Source organism: Emydura macquarii, unplaced genomic scaffold (genome assembly GCF_026122565.2).
Source record: "Emydura macquarii macquarii isolate MOO-44397 ecotype Brisbane River unplaced genomic scaffold, CSIRO-AGI_Emac_v2 contig_1263, whole genome shotgun sequence".
NCBI lineage: Eukaryota > Metazoa > Chordata > Testudines > Chelidae > Emydura > Emydura macquarii.
Window position 1 is genome coordinate 8,296,321 of NW_027131400.1, and position 21,747 is coordinate 8,318,067.

The following is a 21,747-nucleotide window of genomic DNA, read 5'->3' on the forward strand; positions in this document are numbered from 1 at the left end:
GAAAGAGCTACGTTTCCTGAACAGAGTGTTGATTATATATAGTTTGACATGCTGTAGTTATAAGATGTCAGAAAAAGACACCTAAGCTTCATAGTAGGAAGCTCAGTAAAGATGTCTGCTAAATATGCAGTGGCAGTCCAAAATAAAATCAATAACAAAAAAACAAATAAAATGTCTGTATTAAGAAAGGAGTAGAGAATAATATGGAAAATATTATAATGCCATTATGTTACTCAGTGTGTGACTTGGGATACTTTGCTTATTTTTGGCAAATTTAGACTAATAAAAGGACATAGCACCAGTAGGAAAAGTACAGAGAAAGAAAATATTAATAGTGTGTGGGAGTGAGGGAGCAGCTTCCATAGGGGAGATACAAAAATTTAGGGCCCAGATTATGCTTAGCCCTCATATGGAGTGCTCCAAGTTCATGACAACAGCAGTCCTAGCTTCTCCAAAGGAGAGGGGTTCAGAGTCCTGGTCTTTCTGTCCTCCCACAGAGAGGAAGCACACACTACTCCCTCTTGAAGCATAGTACAACTGCAGTGCTCCCCGGGGACTCATGGAAGCACCGTGCTTGTTGGAAGCATGCATCTGAAGTGCCTGCACCATCAGCTACTGAGAGTAGGCTCATTTTCAGTGCAACAATTAAGCCTTAGGATTATTTCATGTGGAAAGATGAGAAGTAAGATGAGATGCGAGAGAGAGATATAACATAGTGGCTAGTACCAATTGGATGCTTCTGTTTACCTTCTTTTGGAGATACAAAACAGAAGACACTCATTAAATTAAAGGACCGCCTTGAGCCACATCCTCAGTTGATGTGAATAGGCATAGCTCCACTGACTTCAATGACTGTTCAGTAGAGCTATGCTGATTTATACCAGCTACAGGATATGCCCCAAGAAATTTAAAATTAATAAAAGGACTGATTTATTCAGTGCATAATTACCCGTAGGAAGCCAGTTCTGCAGGATATTATTACTGAGGCAAATACAGTGGGTGAACATATAGGTAGTCATGGAAGGATTAGGTTTTTATTGGTAAATGTCAGTGAACATCAATTCACTGTGCACACACAGATGAAAAAAATATTTCCATCGATGATAACCAAAATGTACAGATGGGCAAAAGTAAGAAAAAAGCTGCTTGAGAACTTATTACCGTTTGATTTAAGGATATTTACCATATATATTTTGACATGTGATGTTGACAATTTGTGTTGCAACCGTTATAAAATTTTAACTTTTAAATCTCATTGTCTGTTGTCATTAAATAATGATTGTCTGACACACCCTTGTGTCTGACTGTCACATTCTGGGGTGCAACTCAGACCAGGAAGAGGCTGTGTCACCATTTGTCCTGTGACCCTGAGTGCCTGAGTAATCTGTGTCACCACTTGTCCTGTGACCCTGAGTAACCCTGAGTACCAAAATTCTTTAACTTGTTCTCCATTCTTTTGTCTTTATCCTTATTTCTTCAACACCTTGGATTAAAGAACTGTCCAATGACCAATTTAGCAAATGCACAGTATAGCACTATAGCAGTATAGGTTGGAGGAACAAAAACATGCACCACTATTCGAGTTCAAGTCTGACCTGGATCTGACCCCTTTTACTGTGCTGGTTGATGTGTTTTTGTTTCAATTTGGGAAAGTTTTGATGATATTGTTGTTCAGGAAACAGTGTAAAAGCACATTGTTTTCCCAGATTATCCCCTCATGATACACGCTCAGACTATATTGCTTGCTTAGTGCAGATCAACCACAAATGCTAAAACAAATAATACTGTGGAAACCTGGAAATAGAAATGCCATTCAGAACAGTCACAAACACTTCGATGTGAGTACTTGCTTTTATATTTCCTATATATTTTTATACTAAACATAGCTTTCGTTTTTAATGTTCTTACCCAGTCTCTCGGAATAGGTTTCTTTACCATTGAATCATGGGAACACAAACATTATCTACCTGAGGGTCATACTGGCTACTTTTCAAGGGCTTGGAAGGTTTTTCCTAATTTAGAGAGAATTGTTGAATTCAGTGAGCCATATCTTGGGCCACTGCTATTTAAACTAAAGTCGCAAATGTAGCTCTAGACATAGATTTCAACACACTTTTGGAACCTCCCAAACACTCACACACAGTATTGGGAATATTTGGGTCTGTAGTTTTGGTATGTCACATTACAGAGAAGGGGACCACTTGTGATATTTGGATCTGGGTTTGGATTCCAGACCTCCCGACCTCAAAAAGACTGTTACTTGGATCTGGGAGCTTGAATCTGTAATTGAAATCACAACCAAGGGCTTGTTGTGGGGGAGAAGGTGGGGAAACCAAGTGGAAGTAAAGGAGAGAGAAGTGTCCTGTTTGAGGATATTATGCTTTGATATTTACTTCTGCTGCTATCTCTCAAGTTTCTGCAGAACAGTTTCAAGTCCACAATGGGAGCTGAACATGCAAGTGATGTTGTCATGTTCTGGGGTCCAGTCGACACCAGTAAGGGGTTGTGTCACTGCCTATCTTACAACCTGGGGAGTCTCACAATACTTTGCTGTTGTCGCTCCCAACCTGGGCCGCTCACAAACAGTGTGCCAGAATGCGGGTCACTCCCTGAGTGTCTGTGTATAGCTGCAGCCCTGGTCCAGCAGCTCTGATCCCAGCAGCCTGTCAGCAACACGCCAGTCACACTCTGGCTTCCACCAGCCTTGGTTACTACTTGCAGGGTGACCCCAACACATTTCCAATCCCGAACCTTCCCCAAAATGTGTGGTCTGCATTGTCTAGCCTTTTCCTGGGCAGTTCAGACATTAAAGCTCCATTGCCCCTGGAAAGAGTCAATATTCAACAGTTAGCTACTTTAACTTGAGTTACCAAACAGTTCAGTTTAAACACAACACTGGATTAATTTAGATTAAAAATATAACAAGTTTATTACCAAAAGAAGATCAATTTAAAGTGAATTCAAGTATCTGGTATTAAAGGCAGACATGGTTACAAGAGAAATAAAGATAAAATACTTTCTAGTAGCTAAAACTTAACAAGCTAGACTTGGTTCAAGGTCAAATCCTTACCATAGGTTCCCAGTAACAGGGCTGACCAAATTCTTAGGTTAGGATCTCCCCGCAAAATCAAAGGGCTGGTTCCTTTGTCACCTAAGGTGAAAGAGAGAGATGACCTGGGGATGTTTTTTTGCCCCTCACTTTTCTAGTCCAGTCACCCTTTGTAATGCATTTTCCTGAGGTTTACCCCTAGGTAAGGCTGTGAGAAAGGAGACATGGAGTCTCATGGTAAAAGAGGTTCCATGCTGTTTGCTAAAATGCAGGTTGATCTGTTCCAGCCCAACTTATTTGCCAAAGAATGGCCACTTGATAAGTGATGGCCAATCAACTTTGACTAGAGGTGTCAGCTTATCCTTTATCTCTGAGAAACCAATTTACCCCCACTCTAAACTTGTCTGGTAAACACATTGTAGTAATAATCTTAGCTTATGTTCACAACTCTTAATATGCATTTCAGACATACATTACAGAAGAATATTGATGATCAGTGAGCGGTTAGTTTTTAAATGATACCTCACAAGGCATATTTTGCACAATGATTATTACAGCAATGTGTAGGGTGTGAATACAGGGACGCTTTTGGGCACAGATGTTGACTGATATAGAATGTAGTGTGCCCATTTGGGCCTTGTCTTCACTATGAAATACAACCATTACTGAACACTGCTGACCGAGATCAGTGTAGCTGACCCAAAGGTGAATATAGTTTGTGCTTGTCTACACTTACAGCTAAATCATATTCAGACCCAGTTCAGCTACACTCACTGCTGACATCTGTGTTCAATAATGGTTGTATTTCACAGTGTGGGCAAAGCCTTTGAGAGTCAACTACTTGTGAAATCTTAGAATACAGTTTGAACCACTAAAGGCAATTTCAAATTTCAATTACATGTTAATTCTGTTTTTATCCTAAAGATCCACCCCCATTTTCTTGCCCTGCTTTAAGTTCTTCACTGAAGGAAAATTGGAGGGGGATGGGAATCGTTTCCAAGCTTGTTAATTTTACTCTTTAACTGCCAGAAGAGTCTCTGTTTAGAACTTGGGTTAAAACTATTGTTTCTCAGGGTTTACTGCAAACATTTTATCATGTTTGATTTCACATGGGTTCTGTCTTTGAATAAAACTTCTTTAAACATGCTGAAATGCCTCTGATGACATGTGGGAACTGTCAAGGTATGAGTACTATGTCTTTAAATCGGTAGCAGGAATTCTGGAAGGTAAGAGTCTAGGGAAGATTCTAGACAAAAGCTTGGCAGTGGTGCTGAGACAGGCAGAGTAGTGTTAGGGATAGGACTGCTCTCCATTATTTTATTCTTATTTTCTTTGTCACAAGGTAGCAACCATGTTAAACTGAATTTTGCTTAATTTTGATGCAGAACTATATATCTGCCCAGGTTTGCTCAAAACGTGTTTGTTTTAATTTTGCAACAATTCCCACGTCTAAATAACTTAAGTTCTGTGACATAGTCCCATCCCTCGTACGGGCTATGTGAGTTGGTCAGCACATACTTTGTGTCCCAGTTTCATGAAATCAACGCCAACCCTTACTGTGGACACCCTTACTTTGGAGTCAGAGTACTCTGTTCAGTTTTGCTACCTCAATTCCTTACCAACCAGTAAGCAGGTGGTCAAATAGTATTGACAAAGCCTGTGATTACAGGCATCACAGTGCTTGCAGCATTTGGCAGGACAACCTAAACAGCAGCAGATCAGGAATGGCAAATGAACATGTCTCCTATATATGGCTGTCTATAGTATATAGTTGATGGATATCCTGATTCTATTTTAAAGTACATGTATTTTAATGGCATGCCACTCAGACCTCTGGCTTCTCTTGAACCATCTTTTGGATTAACCAATTGCATGACTTTCTCCATCCTGTGTTTGTTATGTTGTGTATTATGTTATGCTGTATTTGTTGTGGCGTTATCTTCTGATCCTGCTGATCCAGAATGTGTGAGCATTGACTAGAGGCAAAGATTTCAGCTGTCAGTGCAGTTACTGCTCTTTTTTTTCGTTCAGGAAAAGTTAATGACTCCAATGAGAGGATGATGTTAAATCGTGGATTTTTGCTGTAATTTTTAAATTGTGTTTTAATCAATATACACCTGGATTAAAGAAGGCGAGAACTGGATGTGGAAGTAAGAGTTCAGTCTCAGCCAGACAAAACTGTAATTCATCTTTTATTAGCACATAGTGAATTACAGAGTTTGAATTGAAACTATAGTAATTCATTGATGTCTACCTTACTTTGTCTTTATTTGAATCTCTTCAGTCATTCAGTGAATGTTTTTCGCTTCGGTCTGTCTGTCCAGAGTAACTCAGGAATCAGTTTCTTGTCTTATTTCTTGCATTGTAAATGTTTAGGTTCCATACAAATACTTCCCGCCTTTTGCTTATCTCTTCATGGTTATACTAGCTAGGTGAATGAGTGGGAAGGCATCCAAAAACACTGTGCAGAACACAAAGAGAATGTATAAAAGTCCTAGCACAAAGACCTGTACGAGGACTATCTGCCCTTTTGCTTTTCTTCATTTTTGTAGTCTGTTTTTCTCACTACCTCTACCTTTCCTTTGCAGAAAACAAGGATAATTGTCTGTATGGGAAGTAGTGGTGCCCTACCCAATCTCTCGCGACAATCCCCATATAGCCAGATATTTCTACTAAATGTCAGAAGTGAAGCAATTGATTTAAATTGCCTTTTTCCCTCAGGCTTCAGAGTTAGCACCAAACTGAAGGGGCAGTTCTCATCTCGCAGGGTAAATGTGTCAGACTGTCCATCTGCAGATTCAGCAAGGCAGCACTACACTGGAGCCTGTTTAGAAGTTTTCCTCTACAGCTGTAAGTGCAAGAAACTCAAGTTTTTTAAATGAAAGCTTAAAATCTGCAGAAACTGGTGAGATCCATCAGGAAACTGCCAGTATGACACAGTAGGGTCAGTTCTGGCTCAATTGCAACCCTTTGCCCCAAATCTTCTTAAGAGATCTATAGAGCTGTTTGGAACAAAACCTGAAAAAACACAGCTCAGAACTTTGTTACAAATAAAAACTCTGAGATGGCTTTTCAAAAGCCTCACTACAGCCCACAAGCCTTTTGTGTGAGACTTGACTGATTCCCTTCCCCTTTTTCCAGTTACGGAAACTGTGGGCATTACATGATTTTCAGGCAAAATTATAAATCAAAGTCCACCATGAATTCCTTTGAAACACACTAACAAGCACCTTAGGGAGAAGAGGAGATAACCAACCCTGTTGAACAAAAGAACAAGGAGGCCATTTAATAATTTGTATTATATTTTTAACTAAAACGTAGAGGTGAATCCAAAGCCAAACCCTGATTCCAAACAAAGTTGAACTGTGAGAGTGCTCAAAGTCCTAACCTGGGTTCATATCTGAATTTTGTAGATGGCACCTATCCTTATAATGGGCCAGCCAGCACCAAAAGTTCAGACACCCCTAAACATGAGAGGGCTTGAAAACTGGAATTGAATTTTGCTGCTTGAGCTATTCTCTACTAAATAGAATCAGCTGTTTTCTCCCAGAGCCAATCATTACATGTACATACTATGCAGGTTCTTTAGCTGTACCAACAGTTAAGCATAATAAAACGAATTCAAAAACTAATATGGCTTCTTATATGCTACTAGCAAAAAAGCACCCCAATTAGTGACAAGTCAATAAGGTTCTCTTTTCATCCAGCCATGCTTACAAAAAGTTTGGGATTGAGTGGGAAAAGCCCCATGAAATTTGATTCCACAGGAAATGTATGTTCAAAACTATGCAGCCCCCCAAAAATGCTGATCACAGATCTGTTTTCTTCTCTTTTTTTCTCTCTTTGTTTAAAGCAGTAATGTGGTCTTGAGTTAACTAAATTGCATAATATTAGCTGTGCACATGGAAGATTCATTGCAATGAAGAAAGCAGAATCTGCTACAAAAATTGTGCCACTAGCTGTCTGTTTGTCCATAGGACACTTTTAGACAGAGATTACAGTACCTGAATGTCAGCTAATGAAGGGATAGATCGCACAGAAGTGGAAATGGGCCCCTGCTGTTAAGTTCTGGTTCAGTATCCAGACATTCCTAGTGTTTTGGAGGCTATTCATATGTGGGATTTTTGTTCATCTTCGAAATTTGAACCTGGTTCCAGATTTGACTTTCCTAAATTGGGGGGTATTGGTTCTATCATGTGCTTCAGATCAAACTATGTAGGCACTCAGATACCAAGAGGATGAGCATGATATAAAATATATATAAAGATGGATGGATGGATCCCTTAAACTCATAGTGTTTTTGTGTAAAAGAGCCACTTCAGTTCCCGAAATTCCTAAATGCATTAGCAAAGTTCCTCTTCTTCTGAGTCTTGGACTCAGGGAGGTTGGATACAAAATATAGGTGGAAGGATGCAAAAATAATCCCAATAAAATTTTTAAAATTCTCTAAAGTTTTCTCAAATAGCTTTTTAAAAATATACATATATATATGGTATAAACAGAATACCTGATGGTTCAGTGTGTTGTATGCAGTGAAATTCTGCTTGTGTATATTATTTGGGAATTATTATTTTTGTCTGTCTACATCTTTTTAGAACCCGATTTATCTGTAACTTTCCTTCAGCTCTATAAATGTATGTTGTTATTCTGTTACCCAGCTGATATAGCACTGTTCAGATATTGGCTATCATTTGGTATGCCATGTATACAGAACAATGCTTGGGTCATCGCCAGGGATTGAACCTGGGACTTCTGGACCTAAAAACACTAGCCTCTAATCTCTTGAATTGAAGGACCAGGTCCAACAGCATAGAGGCAGCAATAGATTCAAATCTTGTGTATCAAAGAAGGACAAATAACCACAGATTGTGCAGCATAGGTTATACACAACCTCTGTATGGGAAGCTCATTCCAAACTTCAGAGGTTCACAGCAGTTCAAATCCCTATATAAACCATCACTTTAAACCAGGAATCAGATTGGGAATAAAAAATGTTTGTACTCTTCTAAGGTTCACCCAGAATTAAGCTCCACCCATGTGAGTTGCCAAAATAAGATGCTGTTCACAGTTGATTGTGCAGATGTTCAAAATATGATTGTGTGTCATGTTTGCTCCCCCTTCGTAGGATTTAAATATGTACATGACCTCTATTAGGCTCCTTGGAGTCCTTCCTGATTGGGGAAATAAGAAGTGGTGGTATCTTTTAAACTCCAGCCACTTGTGTCACCAATGAAATGTCACTTTATAGTAAATTGTCAAATCTCCCCTACATTCTTACACAAAGAATGGAATAGTCAACAATATCCACATTTAAATCAGCATCACTGGGTATCTCAGTTAACACGTCTCTGAGATGAATGGAGCAAGTTCACATCTCTGAGCTATTGTTTCTGGCTCTCTGCCTTGGTTACACTTGGTTCACGTTTTTGAGGTTTTCTTCACAACAACAGTGAGAGACTTTAAAAAAAAAAAAAAAAAAAAGAAAGCTGAGATTCTGGAAAATAAATAGTAGCTTCAGAGAGTACCCGTATAGCATATGGTGCTTACTAGCTGTTCCAAGCCCTGTTTGCAACAATATCCCTGGATTGGTCATCTGTGGGCATTGAATCCGGGGACCTCTGGATGTAAAAGCATGAACCTCTATGTGCTACCTAGCCACTAGAGAGTGACAAAAAGCCACACTGTGTTAGCTTGGGTTAACTATGTAGCTTATCAGTAGCTTTGCCTTTGCCATTTGTAAGCAATGTGGCCATCTCAGACAAGTGCCAGTAAAGCGTTTCTACCATGCCACACCTCACGGTTATGCATTCTGTTATACGTATATTGTATGTGGGCACAAACCCAGTCAGCACTGCCGGCAGTTATTCACTCTGGTGGGTATATTGCTAAACTGAGTACAATTGTAATGCTCTGTGTGCCAGGCTACCACACTATGGAATCAAACTCATGGGATGCAAGGCTTGAAAGTGACTGGGTGTTTGTCATTAGAGAAAGACATGGGCAAGCATGGGAACAATGTTATATTAAAAAAATAAAATCCCCCTAGTTTCATGGTATTTATTCTGTTACCTCCTATCTACCGTTAGCTGATTCTAGAAGTTAGAGATTCAGTGGCTAACTCTAATTTCTTGTTTATATTTTAATGTTTCTCCTCCCAAAAAGAGAGAACTGAAAATGTCAGTACAAGGCATTACACAAAATCTTTCTGGTGAGTTAGCAGCAATCAGGGTGCCACACGAATTCTCTCTTAAATAATGGTATAAAAGAGGCTTTTGTCAGTTACTTGGAGACTGTACCTATCTCATCAAGCACTGATGAAGCTAATAAAACAAGAGGGGATGCTGGAATTCCTCAAAAATCCCTCCAAATATTTGTTTTATTGCATTTCAGATGGATTCCTTTTAAATTTCCTTGCTTGACTGCCCAGAGCATTTCAGTCAGATATCCCTATAGCTCCTCAATTAATGGTTCAAACAGGAAACTCAGTCATACCTTCAAAGTCTTTTAAAAAAGAGAGAGAGAGAGAAGAAGAAGACAAACAACTGTCCGGTGTAAGTGCCTTCTTCTTATCTTCTTCTTGTGAAACTCCTCCAGCAAAGCTAATTAGAAAATTTAAGACAGGGCAAAGAAGCACCAGAAAAGAGAGGGAGGAAGGGGAAAAGAAAAAAACTATAGGCAGTTTGAGGAAAGTACTGGCTTCTCTCTAAGGCACGGTTACAATCAAGAGCAAGAGAACCCCAGAAAGGGATGAACAGTGAAATTTGTGACTCTCTGATTCATTACTTGCAAGAGAGATTTAAGTTGGCTTGGGAGGAATGAGCAACTCCAGCTTCTTAGTGTCTGTGACATAGCCACTTGGCTTAGTAATGCTTTGAAAACACTCCGAGATTATGGTCTTTCACAAGTGACAGAACTTGGGGTTTAAATGCAGGCCCTTTTTGAAAACGGTTGAGTCCTCCTTGGAGATGGCTGATGTTGCTTTCTTGATGAACCTATGGCAGGATTACAAACCTTCTGCAAAATGTCACACAGCTCATTCAGCAGCACCAAAAGCTTCTCCTATCTTCAGAAAACGAAAGGCATTTGCTATGGCATTGCTTACTATGACTAGAGTTTGGGAGCATGGGCTTTCGTGAGTGCAGTTAGGATAACAACAACATTAAAGTGCAAAACATGCTGCCATTCCTCTCAACCATGTGATGAAGACAACGATGATGATGAGTGTAAGTGGGCTTCCCTCCCAAAAGATTACCTTTTAAATGAATCAGGCTTTCTGACTGGTCAGTAGCTGTGGGGCTATCCTGGCAAAACACCACTTCTATGTCTCCTTTTGAAAGCCTAACTGGAAGTTGTATGTATGTTTTCTTTAAAAGTGAAATGAGGTGCTTGTTAATAAATGCAAAGTTGCTCAAGCCCTGATACTATGAGGAGGTGAGAGCGGCCCTCAACTCCAGATGATTTCAGTGGGAGTTGAAGGTGTTGAGTACCTTCCAGGATCAGTCTCAAGCAGAACCTCTAGGCTGACTGCAGGAGCCAAATCCTCAGCTGGTGAAAACCAGCACAGTTCCACTGGTATCGTAGGCTCCATTAACGCTGATTTATATCCCTCGAAGACCCGGCCCAAAACTTCAGATAAATGTATCTTAGAACAAAATATTGAACAATAATTTCTTCTTTTACATACTTGCCAAGACCTGATTTCAAGGCTCTGCATTTCCCCTGCAAGGGTTATTGGCATTGTAAACAACTAAAGTAGAGTGTGTGGGCTTGGGAAGGTCATCGATATTTCAGTGCCTGTTTTCCCACCTGTAAAAAAAAAAAAAAAAAAAAGGTATAACAATGCTCACTAAGCTTGCAGGGGTATTGTGAGCCTTCATATTTGTGAAGTACTTTGAAATCCTTGGATAAAAGTTTCTATGCAGCATAATTGTAACACGTCTAATAAAGAAATATAGCAATATTAGTCACTTCTGCTGTTGAATCAATGTGTTTCCTTTCTCTCTTACTTGTTTTTAAAAAAGCAAGCTAAAGTTCCCTCATTAAACTGTGCAGTTCTCTTACTATAAACCTCCTTTCAGCTTTAAAATGTTTCCATTTTAGGTCATCTTTTTTGTAATCTTTCTTTTAGCCTGTTTTCAGTCCAAATGTGCTGGTCTTCTCCGATTCCATAAATTCCACACCTTACCTATTAATTTCCACTGTGAAACTTGTCAAATCACTTTCAGAAACTCCCTGCATTCAGTGTGACATACACTGTAGCCCCCTTGTCTAGAACAGCAGTAATATCTGTGAAGAACGTCACAAAGCTAGTGAGGCATGATGACCTTCCCTTCCTGAAACCATGTTGGCTATTTTCAGTCAATCTATGCTTTCCCAAATGTTCTCCCTTTTGACTCTTAAAATAATTTCAAAGGCTTTTGCTCACAACTCATGTCAAACAGACTAGTGTGTAGCTTACTAGTGTGTCCCGACAGAGTCTCTTTTAAAGTATTGGCATTGTGTATTAGTCATCCCTTTTCCTTGGAGACCTCTTCTGAACTTAATAAACTTATGAAAACATCCACCAAAGCATCTTTAGTTCTTACAGCCATTACATTTAGTGCTCTGTGAGGTTTGTTAGCTAGAAGATCTAATGCTTGGTCCATTTTAAGCCTCTGGGTAAATTTCTGATCTCAGTTACGATCATATAAACACAAAGCAACTCAGCTGCAGTCGGAGGAATTATATTAGAGTAATTGAGATCAGATTCTGTCCATCTCATATTTCAAGCATGTGGTACAAACCTTTTGTAATCCCAACCCATATTATGAGACTGGGGCCAAGAAAGAGGTCCATTTCTTATCAGGACTCTGTCACACCCATATTACTTTATCTACCCATGTTATTAATTTGCCATCTTCTGTCTTTTTTAATTGTATCCCAGACAACCTTAATTCTGCCTGGTAGTGGCACTATAATGGGTGGGTGGCGGGAGGAAGAAAAAATGTGTTTTAGCATGGTATCACTACAGGGCAGAGTTACTGTTTCTGCTGAAGGAGAAACTCCAATAAAAGAGTATTTTCACCTTTCATTCATTGCTAAAGAGGAATAAAATAATGCCTGATGGCACTTCATCTAGTTCCTTAAAAGGAAGGCCAATATATTTCATAGAACCTACTAAAGCAGAATCAAGAATAACTCTATCAAAGTCTATTGAATTACTCTAGTTTTATAGTAGTATAACAGCAGAATTTGACCTAATTTCTCCTTTTAACAAACATATCCAGAACTTGTTAGTGCTGGTATTATGCACACTTCTTGCATTTGCTGTGTTCACTGAACTGCAAAGGGAAATTCTAATATTGGTTGGAAATCCCAATTTGCATAGGATTCCATAAAAGGATTCTATTTTATATTAACATATATCCAACTGAATCTGCTTGCTGTTCTTTCTCAAATGCTGGACAATCTCTAGAAGGGTCAACCATTAGCCATTTATTTCTGGGGGTGAAAGTTTAGAGTCCTAGATTACTTTTAATATCTCTTTACAGTCCAACCATCCTAAGTTCCTGTACTCCATAGCCAAATTTGATCAAATAAAACCTTTTAAAGTTGCCCAATCCAGAAAAATAAAGTAAAAGTAATTATGAGTCTAAGATTAATAAAGTCTTGCAAACATTCACTCCCTATGCACACTTTTCTCCTGTCTTTGACCTTGTTCGGTCATTTACAAGGCCAGTTGTGCAAGGTGAGTGCAAAGTGTGGTTGTAAAATACCACCAAGTCAGGAGAATGCTGATTTGGTAGCATTTTACACTCACTTTGCCCTGGTATAAATGACTATACAATGTGCAGGGTAGTGGAGAATTAGGCCCAGAACTTTTAACCAGTCTTTGCAACGAAGTGAAGAAAACTCTCGAAAACCTCCACCCGAAACTTTATGTAAGACCTAAGGCATGCTGGAACAGGACACTTTGGGGACTTTTAGATAATTCCAGATTGACTCCCAGATATATCCTATAAACCTGCTTAGTCCTTATCTACGCTTTGTTGTGGTTACGGCTCCTGCGTGTAGTGACTTGTTTTTTCATCTGTTAAGCCAACTCTTGTGTAAATTCAGTATCTTTTTCAAAATCCCCAATATACATATTTAAATTAAGTTTTTTCTTCCTTCTTCCAGGAAATGAATTGAGCCAAATAATACCAGGGCAAAGGCCTTCATGTGCCTTCCTTTTAATGCACTGCACACTATCCACAGCCACTTCTTCAATTAGAGTGAGATCTGCTTCTGGATTGTATCTGTATGTGGTACTCCAGCTTCCAAATTCTCTTTTAAGAGGCTTCCGAAGCTTGGGCTGGTCACATTTTCTGTTACTAACCGTTCCAAATTTACCATCTGGCTGTTCTCAGAACTGGAGAGTAAAGACTACTGTCAATATTAATGCAAATCATGGTGGTTTTCTTAAAACTAAACTCTACTATATCCCAATTTTTTCCTAATCCAATGGGTATGAAGAATAATCTTTAAATTCATGTAAACACAAACAAAATCTCAGCCACATCCCAAACTTCTTGCTTAGTTTTCACTGACCCCCCTATTCCAGTAAAATTTCAGTTGAGTTCAGTGAGAATTTTGGTGGCATAAAGTCTGAGTAAAATTTGAATAAGGGCTTTGATGGAGATTTTCAAGGGCATAAATGGCAGTGTGATGTCTAATGCTCATTGGTATCTAATTCTCAACAGGAGTTAGGTCCTGAACTGCCATCTGTGCCTTTGAAAATCTCCCCTTCCAGGATTTAGCCCCGTCTTTTCACTTTACTACTTTTGAGTAGCTTTATTATTGCTAATACCTGTGGGTGAAATCCTGAAGGTCTTACTCTGGGACCCATCCTGTACTTGTTTAAATCAATGGGAGTTTTACCATTGATTTCCACAGGGGCAAGCTCTATCATTACTCAGACAAAACTCTACTGTATTGAAATCAGTGGGGTTTTAAGGACTGAGGCCCTGATACGCTAAGATTCTGCACTCACCTCACATAGTGAAAAGTGAAATCAACCGAAGTGGAGGGTGTTCAACACATTGCACAAAGCAATCCTAAATAAAGACTTTAGGATTTGGCTCATTGCTAATAAAAGTATTAAGAACATGTGTTGTGTTTCTTTATACACAAAAGGCAAACGGCTTTCAGTCGGAATTAATTATTTTAAATATAGGTTTAGTCTACAAGTTTCCTGGAATAGGTATGTTGGCTAGCAGTGTGAAAAAAAATCACACCCCAGCCAACAGACAGTTATGCTGGCAAAACCTCCAGTGTGGACACAACTGTGCTGACAGAAGAGGGCTTCTGTTGGCATAGCTAATGTCACTCAGGTGGTGGTTTGCTATACAGAAATACTCCTTCTGTTGGCTTACACTGCATCTGCTCTAGGGGGCTCTGTCTGTATAGCTATACCAGCAAATAATCTGTGTAGTGTGGGTGTTCCCTAACAGAATAAAGCAAGAAAGAACTAATGTAAAGACTATCATGAGAATGAACAGTGTGTCTCCTCTATAATAGCCTGCACAAGATTGAACACAAAATGGCTGCTGATCTCTAAAACAGTCTTTAGAGATTTAAATGTGCAATGCACATCCACAGTCATAACAGTTACGTAGCTAAATGCATGAGAATAGGACCTTAATGATACCTCAGTTCTTAGTGATTTTTGATTAGTTAGCAGCCTTTTGTTATGTTTAATGGGTGATTCAGTTCAATTAAGCACCAAAAAATTTGGATACTAATCTGATATGCAAAAGTGGTGTGAAAATCTCTGGAGAACAGAATCTGTCACCAAATTTCTAGTAATCCTTGTTTCCAGCACCCATGGGGGACTGCCATCAGCGACACTCCATGAAGTAGCTAGCTGGTGATGCTTTAGAAGGGAGAAGCTGCCACCTTTATTCCCTGAGCTTGTTACCCTGAAAAGTTTTGATCTATTCCAACTAACAGGCAAATGAGATCATTTTTCAGATATGAGTTTTCATCAATTAGTAGCAGAGAGGTTTTTAAAAAAATTAAATAACAAAACAATCTTGCAGAAGAGAGCACCATAACTGTGTCAGAGAAGCAATTAAGGATCTGTTCGGAGATCTTTGAAATTTCCTGTCTCTGGGATTTCCACGGTGATACAATCTAACACTTTTTTTTTTTTTACACTATATACTTCTGTTCAGCTAAGATATCCAATTTATCAATCGTTTGATTATAATATTCATGATACTCAACCAGTCCAGAAACAGCTCTGAAAATTTAAGTTAACTTAACCATTTCTTATTCAGTATTTCTAAAGTAAAGGTGCTGATATAGTAATTGATTTCCAATCTTTATCTCTTTTTATTTAAGAAAACTCTATTGGTACATTAACTGTCTTCAGTGTTTTTCGTGCTATCTTTGTTAGAACGTTGGGCCAGATTCTGATCTAATTTATACTGGTGCAAATGCAGTACTGCCATTTGATGTCAGTACCATGGTCCCAGTTGGCACAGGTGATATCCACAACATAATCTAAGTCTTTGTGTCGAGGAATATTTTTCATGGTGGGACAGAATCTCAGCTGGTATAAATTAGTGTAGCTCCAAATCTGGCCTAGTGTTTCAGATTTATCTGTTCTATTGTAAGGTCTGCTACCTTCTTTTGACATTCAGAGTCTACTCCCAACTCAACCGTTTATTGGCCACAGTCTCAGTTTTATTCCTTTATTACATCTACTGCAGGCTACTGGAATTCAATCCCGATAGGATTACTGGAATTTTCCATCATGGAGTTCCAATTAGTGAAGAATACAACTGCCAGATTGTCCCACCCAAAAAAAAAAAAAAAAAAACAAGGAAGAGAGAGAGCCAGAGGTTCAACAGCACCAGGCTAATCTGTCAACAAAATCTCATTATAGTCATATACTGTGAATCTCTCATTGTACTGCTAAAACAAGCCTATCCTTGCCCCACACTGTCTACCAAAATTTTCTCCCTGCTACTAACAGCTCTTAAAGATTACCCTGCTTTGCTTCACATTTCAGGCTAGATGATCACAGCCTTATGCAGCTGCACAGGGGAGTAAAGTCCCCCATGTTCCCCTACATGGCTCTGCTCAAATTGTGACTGCAGCCAGGAGGGAGGAGGCGAGCAAGGGCTACTCAGTCAAGCTGAATTTAAAGCCGAATATGGCATAGAAACTTCATTCTGGCTTTGTTTGGGTAACTCTTAGTGCAGGATAATACACAGGCTTTCATGCTTCTGCTGCTGCTAGATCTATCAGCTACCTTTAAAACTATAGACAACAAGAGGTTGACTCATTTGTGGGTAATAAAAGGAATGCATTCAACTGCTCTTCAATGAGGGATTATATATGCCAAGTATATGCTCTTGTAGAGTGCTGCAATGCTTACTCTTGTCACCTATTTTAGTTTTCAATATGTACCTAAGGTCATTGAGGAAGGTAGGACCTGGTCCAAAACCCCTTAAAATCATTAAAAAGACTTCCATTTACTTCAGTCAGCTTTCCTCAGCTCCTGCCTGCACGAACACGGGAAACTGCAAGGAAAATCTCATGGAGTCTTCTCCGTCATAGCCTCCTCCTATGGGTTTTTCCGTGGGGAGGGAGGGGGATGGCTCAGTGTAATTAAAAATAAAACTGCTCTCAACATATATTTGGAGGGACTCTAGCAACACAGGCCCTATATGTGCTAGATGACTGTATCATTGATTGCCAGTGGCATATTTTCTCCCATTACCAAGTGTAGTTGACCCTGGGAATACCATAGGATAAGCTGGTACACCTATTCATAAAGGATCAGTGAGTAGTATTCTTATTTAAGCTTCAGAAGAATCAGGTCTAGTAACTAAATGAAATTTTCAATACCAGCAAAGCACTAGAGGAAATGAATTAGCAATTAAAAAAAAAAGTTAATTTGTCTCATTCCAGTCATGGTCCAACAAGCCACCTAATTATGAAGGTAAGAGATGGATGAAAACAACTCTTGCATATCACATTCATTGTGAACAGCTAACTGCATATTTTATTGGCAGTGATGCTAAAGAAAATATATATATTCCTCTAATTCATTTAGGGGTAGGGAAATACATGTGTATGTATATATATATATATATATGTATTATATCTAATATATTTTAAGTTTCTTGGGTTTCACATCTCAGAAATGTATGGACTCGGTTGCATTAAAGAGTTTGTGTTAATGAAAGAGGCAGTGTTTTCTGAACTGTGTATTATGTATCAGTTGCAGCTAATCTGGTACATTACTAGTACTACTACTACATTGTCTTCCACAACAACAAATAAACTTGTTTTGTCGGACCCTTTTGAGAATGTAGGTTTTTGACGGGGGGAGTGGAGTGAGGTGGCAGTGTAGTACATTGTTTAACAAAATTTGATTTTGTATGCAAGACTCAAAAAGGTATTTATCCTGGTTCTATTACTGCTGGTGGTGTTTTGGGTTGCAAAGTCAAAAATGGAGCTGGGGTTTTCAAAACAAAGCTCCATGTCCCAAAATGCAAACAGAAAAAGGGCATATTGGATGTTTAGTTGTTACACTGCAGTTCAACTACCCTGTCATTCTTAAATTCAGACTCACTGCACATTCATTCATGTAAGATCTTTCTTTACCGTTCATTTGCTTGTTATAAGGAAAGTACTACATAATCTTAAAATGTGTGCCCTTATTTCTTAGTCCTTTATAGAAAAAGAATGGAGTAAAGGCTAAGATTCTCTTGAACAAGGTCAGTAGAACTGAGAGTTTTCTTTGCCTGTTGTATTAGAAAGGAACCTGTATCTAAAGCAACTTGTCTCTCCACCCAACTGTTAAAACTGGCTCATTTGTCAGCATGCTGCCTCTACAAGCTGCAATACTATACCTAAGACATGGCCAATCAGAGCCACATGTGGAGTATGAGATAGGAGAGGAATGTTATGGTAGAGTGCATAAAAGGGTGTTTCCCGAGCAATACAGAAACTGTGGGCTTGAGTCTGAGATCACTTTTACTGGGGTAAAATAAAAAATAACTCCGTCAAACTCACTGGACTTGCCACCAGTGTTGGTGGTGTAAGATTCAAATCAGGTCCTGTGACTTCAAAGATTGGAGGTAAGACTTCTCTGCTGAAGGGACTTTGTGACTATGACAATGAGGGTTATTTAAGGGAATGCTTGAACAATGATTTGGGGGCAGATTCTCTGCATGGATACACTCCCTTTGTGCTGTTCCAAGGGAGTAGAAATCTCTCATAAGTTCCCTGTTGGGGAAGTCCCCAGTGGGCCAAGAGCTGGTTTTTAGCCTCCCTCCTCACATCCAACAGTACAAAGTTTTTTATGGGAGTGGTCAGAGGGTTCAGCTATCCCCAGCTGTCCTATGGTTGCCTAGGCCACTGGGCCCAGCTGGTACAAATTAGACCAGAACTCAGGCTGCACTAAACTGCCCTGGAAATAGGCAGAGAATCAGGGAGCCATACCTGGTTCCCTAACAGTACTTCCTTCTCTATCACTGGCCGCTCTACTACACCCTTCATGTTTAGGGATGGGTGAATAAATGTGAATGTAATAAAAATTCCCTAAACTCCAACTGAACCCAAATAAATATCATGAGGCTCAAAAACTTTTTGGTTAACTTTTTTCTCTTGTTCGGTTTCATTTTTACATACCTAGGCACTTTTGGGAGCAGAAGTACCAAATTATCACAGGGACAGTTGTTCTTGTGGCAGTTTTGGTTTAGCCCAGGGCACAGGCAATTTAGTGAGAAAGCTTGTTCTCACAAAATTTACAAATACATGGGTCTGATTCTGCATTTTTTAATGGGTCTGCTCAGCTAAGGATCTCATGCTGAATCATGGCCTGATTTTGCAGACATAAGGAATCAAATAAATAAGTGCCATAAATGATAGTGTAAGTTACACATCAGTAAATGGGTATGATTGCGAGTGCAAATGAACCACATTCTACTCTGTAATGCTGATGTAAATGCAAGGCAACACCACTGAATTCAGAGTTTAACTCAGTGGCCTAACTTACATGTTGCAATGGAGGGGTGACAGCAGGAAAAGCAACTTACAGGAGGGTGAAGGAAGGTCAAAGATAAGGAAGCATGCAGAGGTTTGGGGCCTAAATGGACCCCTCTATCTTGAGACCAGGGCATGAGGCCGCAACATGGTTCTCACCCCATGAAGTTTATTTCAGTCTATGGAAGGGAATGTTGGCTACAAAACCTGTTTTACTTGTGCAGGATATTAAGGCTACTGGATCTGCATAATCATGGATCTCTTGCCCTTCCCCTATTGTGCCCTAAATGCCACCCTATCCCTATCTCCATTTGCAGCCTTGCTTTAGACCTTCCACACAGAGTATACGTACAGCAGCCAGGATACTGAAAGATGTTCTGCTTTCTGTATACTGCATCTTTAAACAGAGACCCTACTTGTTGTAGGGTCAGCTGTGATTGTGAAGTAGCCACGGTTCTGAGTTAATTTCAGACACAGAACGTTACAGAGTGATTCACCACCCACTTGCATTGTCGTTCAAAATGCAGGCTTTATATTTGTGCTTTCTTTCTTTTTCTTGTTCTAAAATCAAAAAAAAATCTATACTAAAAACACATGCTTTGGACTTTGCATAGGAGTCCACATAGCTTGAGGGTGAATTTCATCCTTATTGGTCAAGACTTCCATTTCCAGAAGTGCTGCTTTGTCATCTTATTTGTTCTGCTTCCCCTGGCTGAGGCAGCTCAGAGGAAAAGCCTTTTTATGGGCTTCATTACTTATGCAGCAGGCATGAAACTGCAAACACCTGGAAGAGTTTCCCTGGTGTGAGAGGCAGTTCACCTCCGAATACTCTGCAAACATCTGAAACTCATTCAGGGGATCTCAAAGGCCTTTTCCATCACTGATTGAATTTTTTTATGTGATTCATTATATAGCAACTGTGATTGATACTGGTGATCAGACTATGGGGGTCATTAATGTTTCAGATTGTGGTCACTGTCATCCAGAAAATTAATAAATGAAGATAAATATAACATGCACCCACATCCTACTCAGATTACTCCTGCTCTTGGCAGGAATCTTCTGGCTTGGGGGTAGTACTGGTTGTTTTCAGGGCCAGGAATGGCCAGAATACTGACTCACCACTGTTGGCTAGTGAACTGAAAGAAGCAAGTTAGCTTAAAACGCTGCTAAATCAATATCAGACTCCAAAATAGCCAACCGAGAGCTGACTGAACTGCAAAATGTGTCATCTGGTGACTTTGTGGCTGTCTGTTCATTTACTGAAATGCTCTCTGTGCAGGACAGGGAGAACCACTGATTTCTCACCCAAACTATCTGCAGTAACTGGTGGTATCTTCCTATACTTATCAACCGTGGTACCATAATTACACTAGGGTGGAGAATGTTGTTTTTCTAGGTCCCCCCGGTATGTTTTTTTCATTGTCTGATAGAAACACAAGGAGAATGTTGACAAAATTCATACTCAGTGTAAGCAACAACTCCATTGACTTCAGCAGAGTTGTTCTGTTTACACCAGCTCTGATCCAGTGAGTTTAGTCAGGCATTTGTACAACAGCAATGCTAGAGAAACCTGTCTTCATGTTTTGATCAGCGTAGGAGTTTCTTGGTAACTTGGAGTTGAATGGTATGTGTTGGAGCACTGCCACTAGGAATGGAATAGAGCATCCTGGCACAGATGTCTGATTCGAGTGGCATCCTTTGGAAATAATACCCTTTGAAGGAACTCCAGACCTGCTACTGAGAAAGCATGTAGTATTTTCTACAAAGAGGAAGTGAATAACTTTAACCTTTTCTTATATACCTGCACCCTGCATAATTCTTAGTGAATGTTACACCTTCGATAATAATAGCGATATTGACCAATAAAAATACAATGTTTTCTAATGCTATTTTATAATTTTTAACTGCTTCATTGCTGATAAACCTACTGTATAGGAGAGACTCCAAAAGCTTCGCTGTGGTGAACTTTAGCGGTACACTGTACATTCTGCTTTAAGCACCATTCATTAACAACATTCTGATCCAGATTCTCGAGGTGGTGCAAGCAGCATAGTTTCAGCTCAGTGGAGCTATGCTGCTTTATACCAGATGAGGATTTGGAGCACGTCTTTAAGTTGTGGGACATGCTATAGAAATGTCTTTTTAGTTTCAAGCTGCTTTTGATCTTTCCTTGTTAATCTAGTTTCTTCCTCCAGAGTTTATTCTGTCCATTGAATCACGTTCTTTAAAAGTTAGTTAACAAGACAAGACTTGTAACAAACATTTTTTAATTATAAAAAGGAGTGATGAGAGACTATATTTTCCACAATTCTTTAATTAGGATTTTTTATAGGTAAACTATGCTCTTCTTACTGTTACCTGCAACCTACAGGCAAATTGGACTTTAAAGTCAAAGGCAATGAGATCATTCCCCGTAAGGGGAATAAAAGCCTCTACTACTATAATAATATTGTATTTTGCTAAGCAAGCAACAGAACGAATCAACTGTTTCTGGATTTAATATTGGGACAAATTATCCTTTCACTTACACCAGTGCACCCACATTGAAGTCAATGACATTTCACCAGTAGAAAAGAGAACTTAGCTCATACCATATACATTTAATAAATGAATGAAGTATTTTACCAGGTACTCCTTTTCCACCCACATAAAGGAGTCACACAGTACATAAA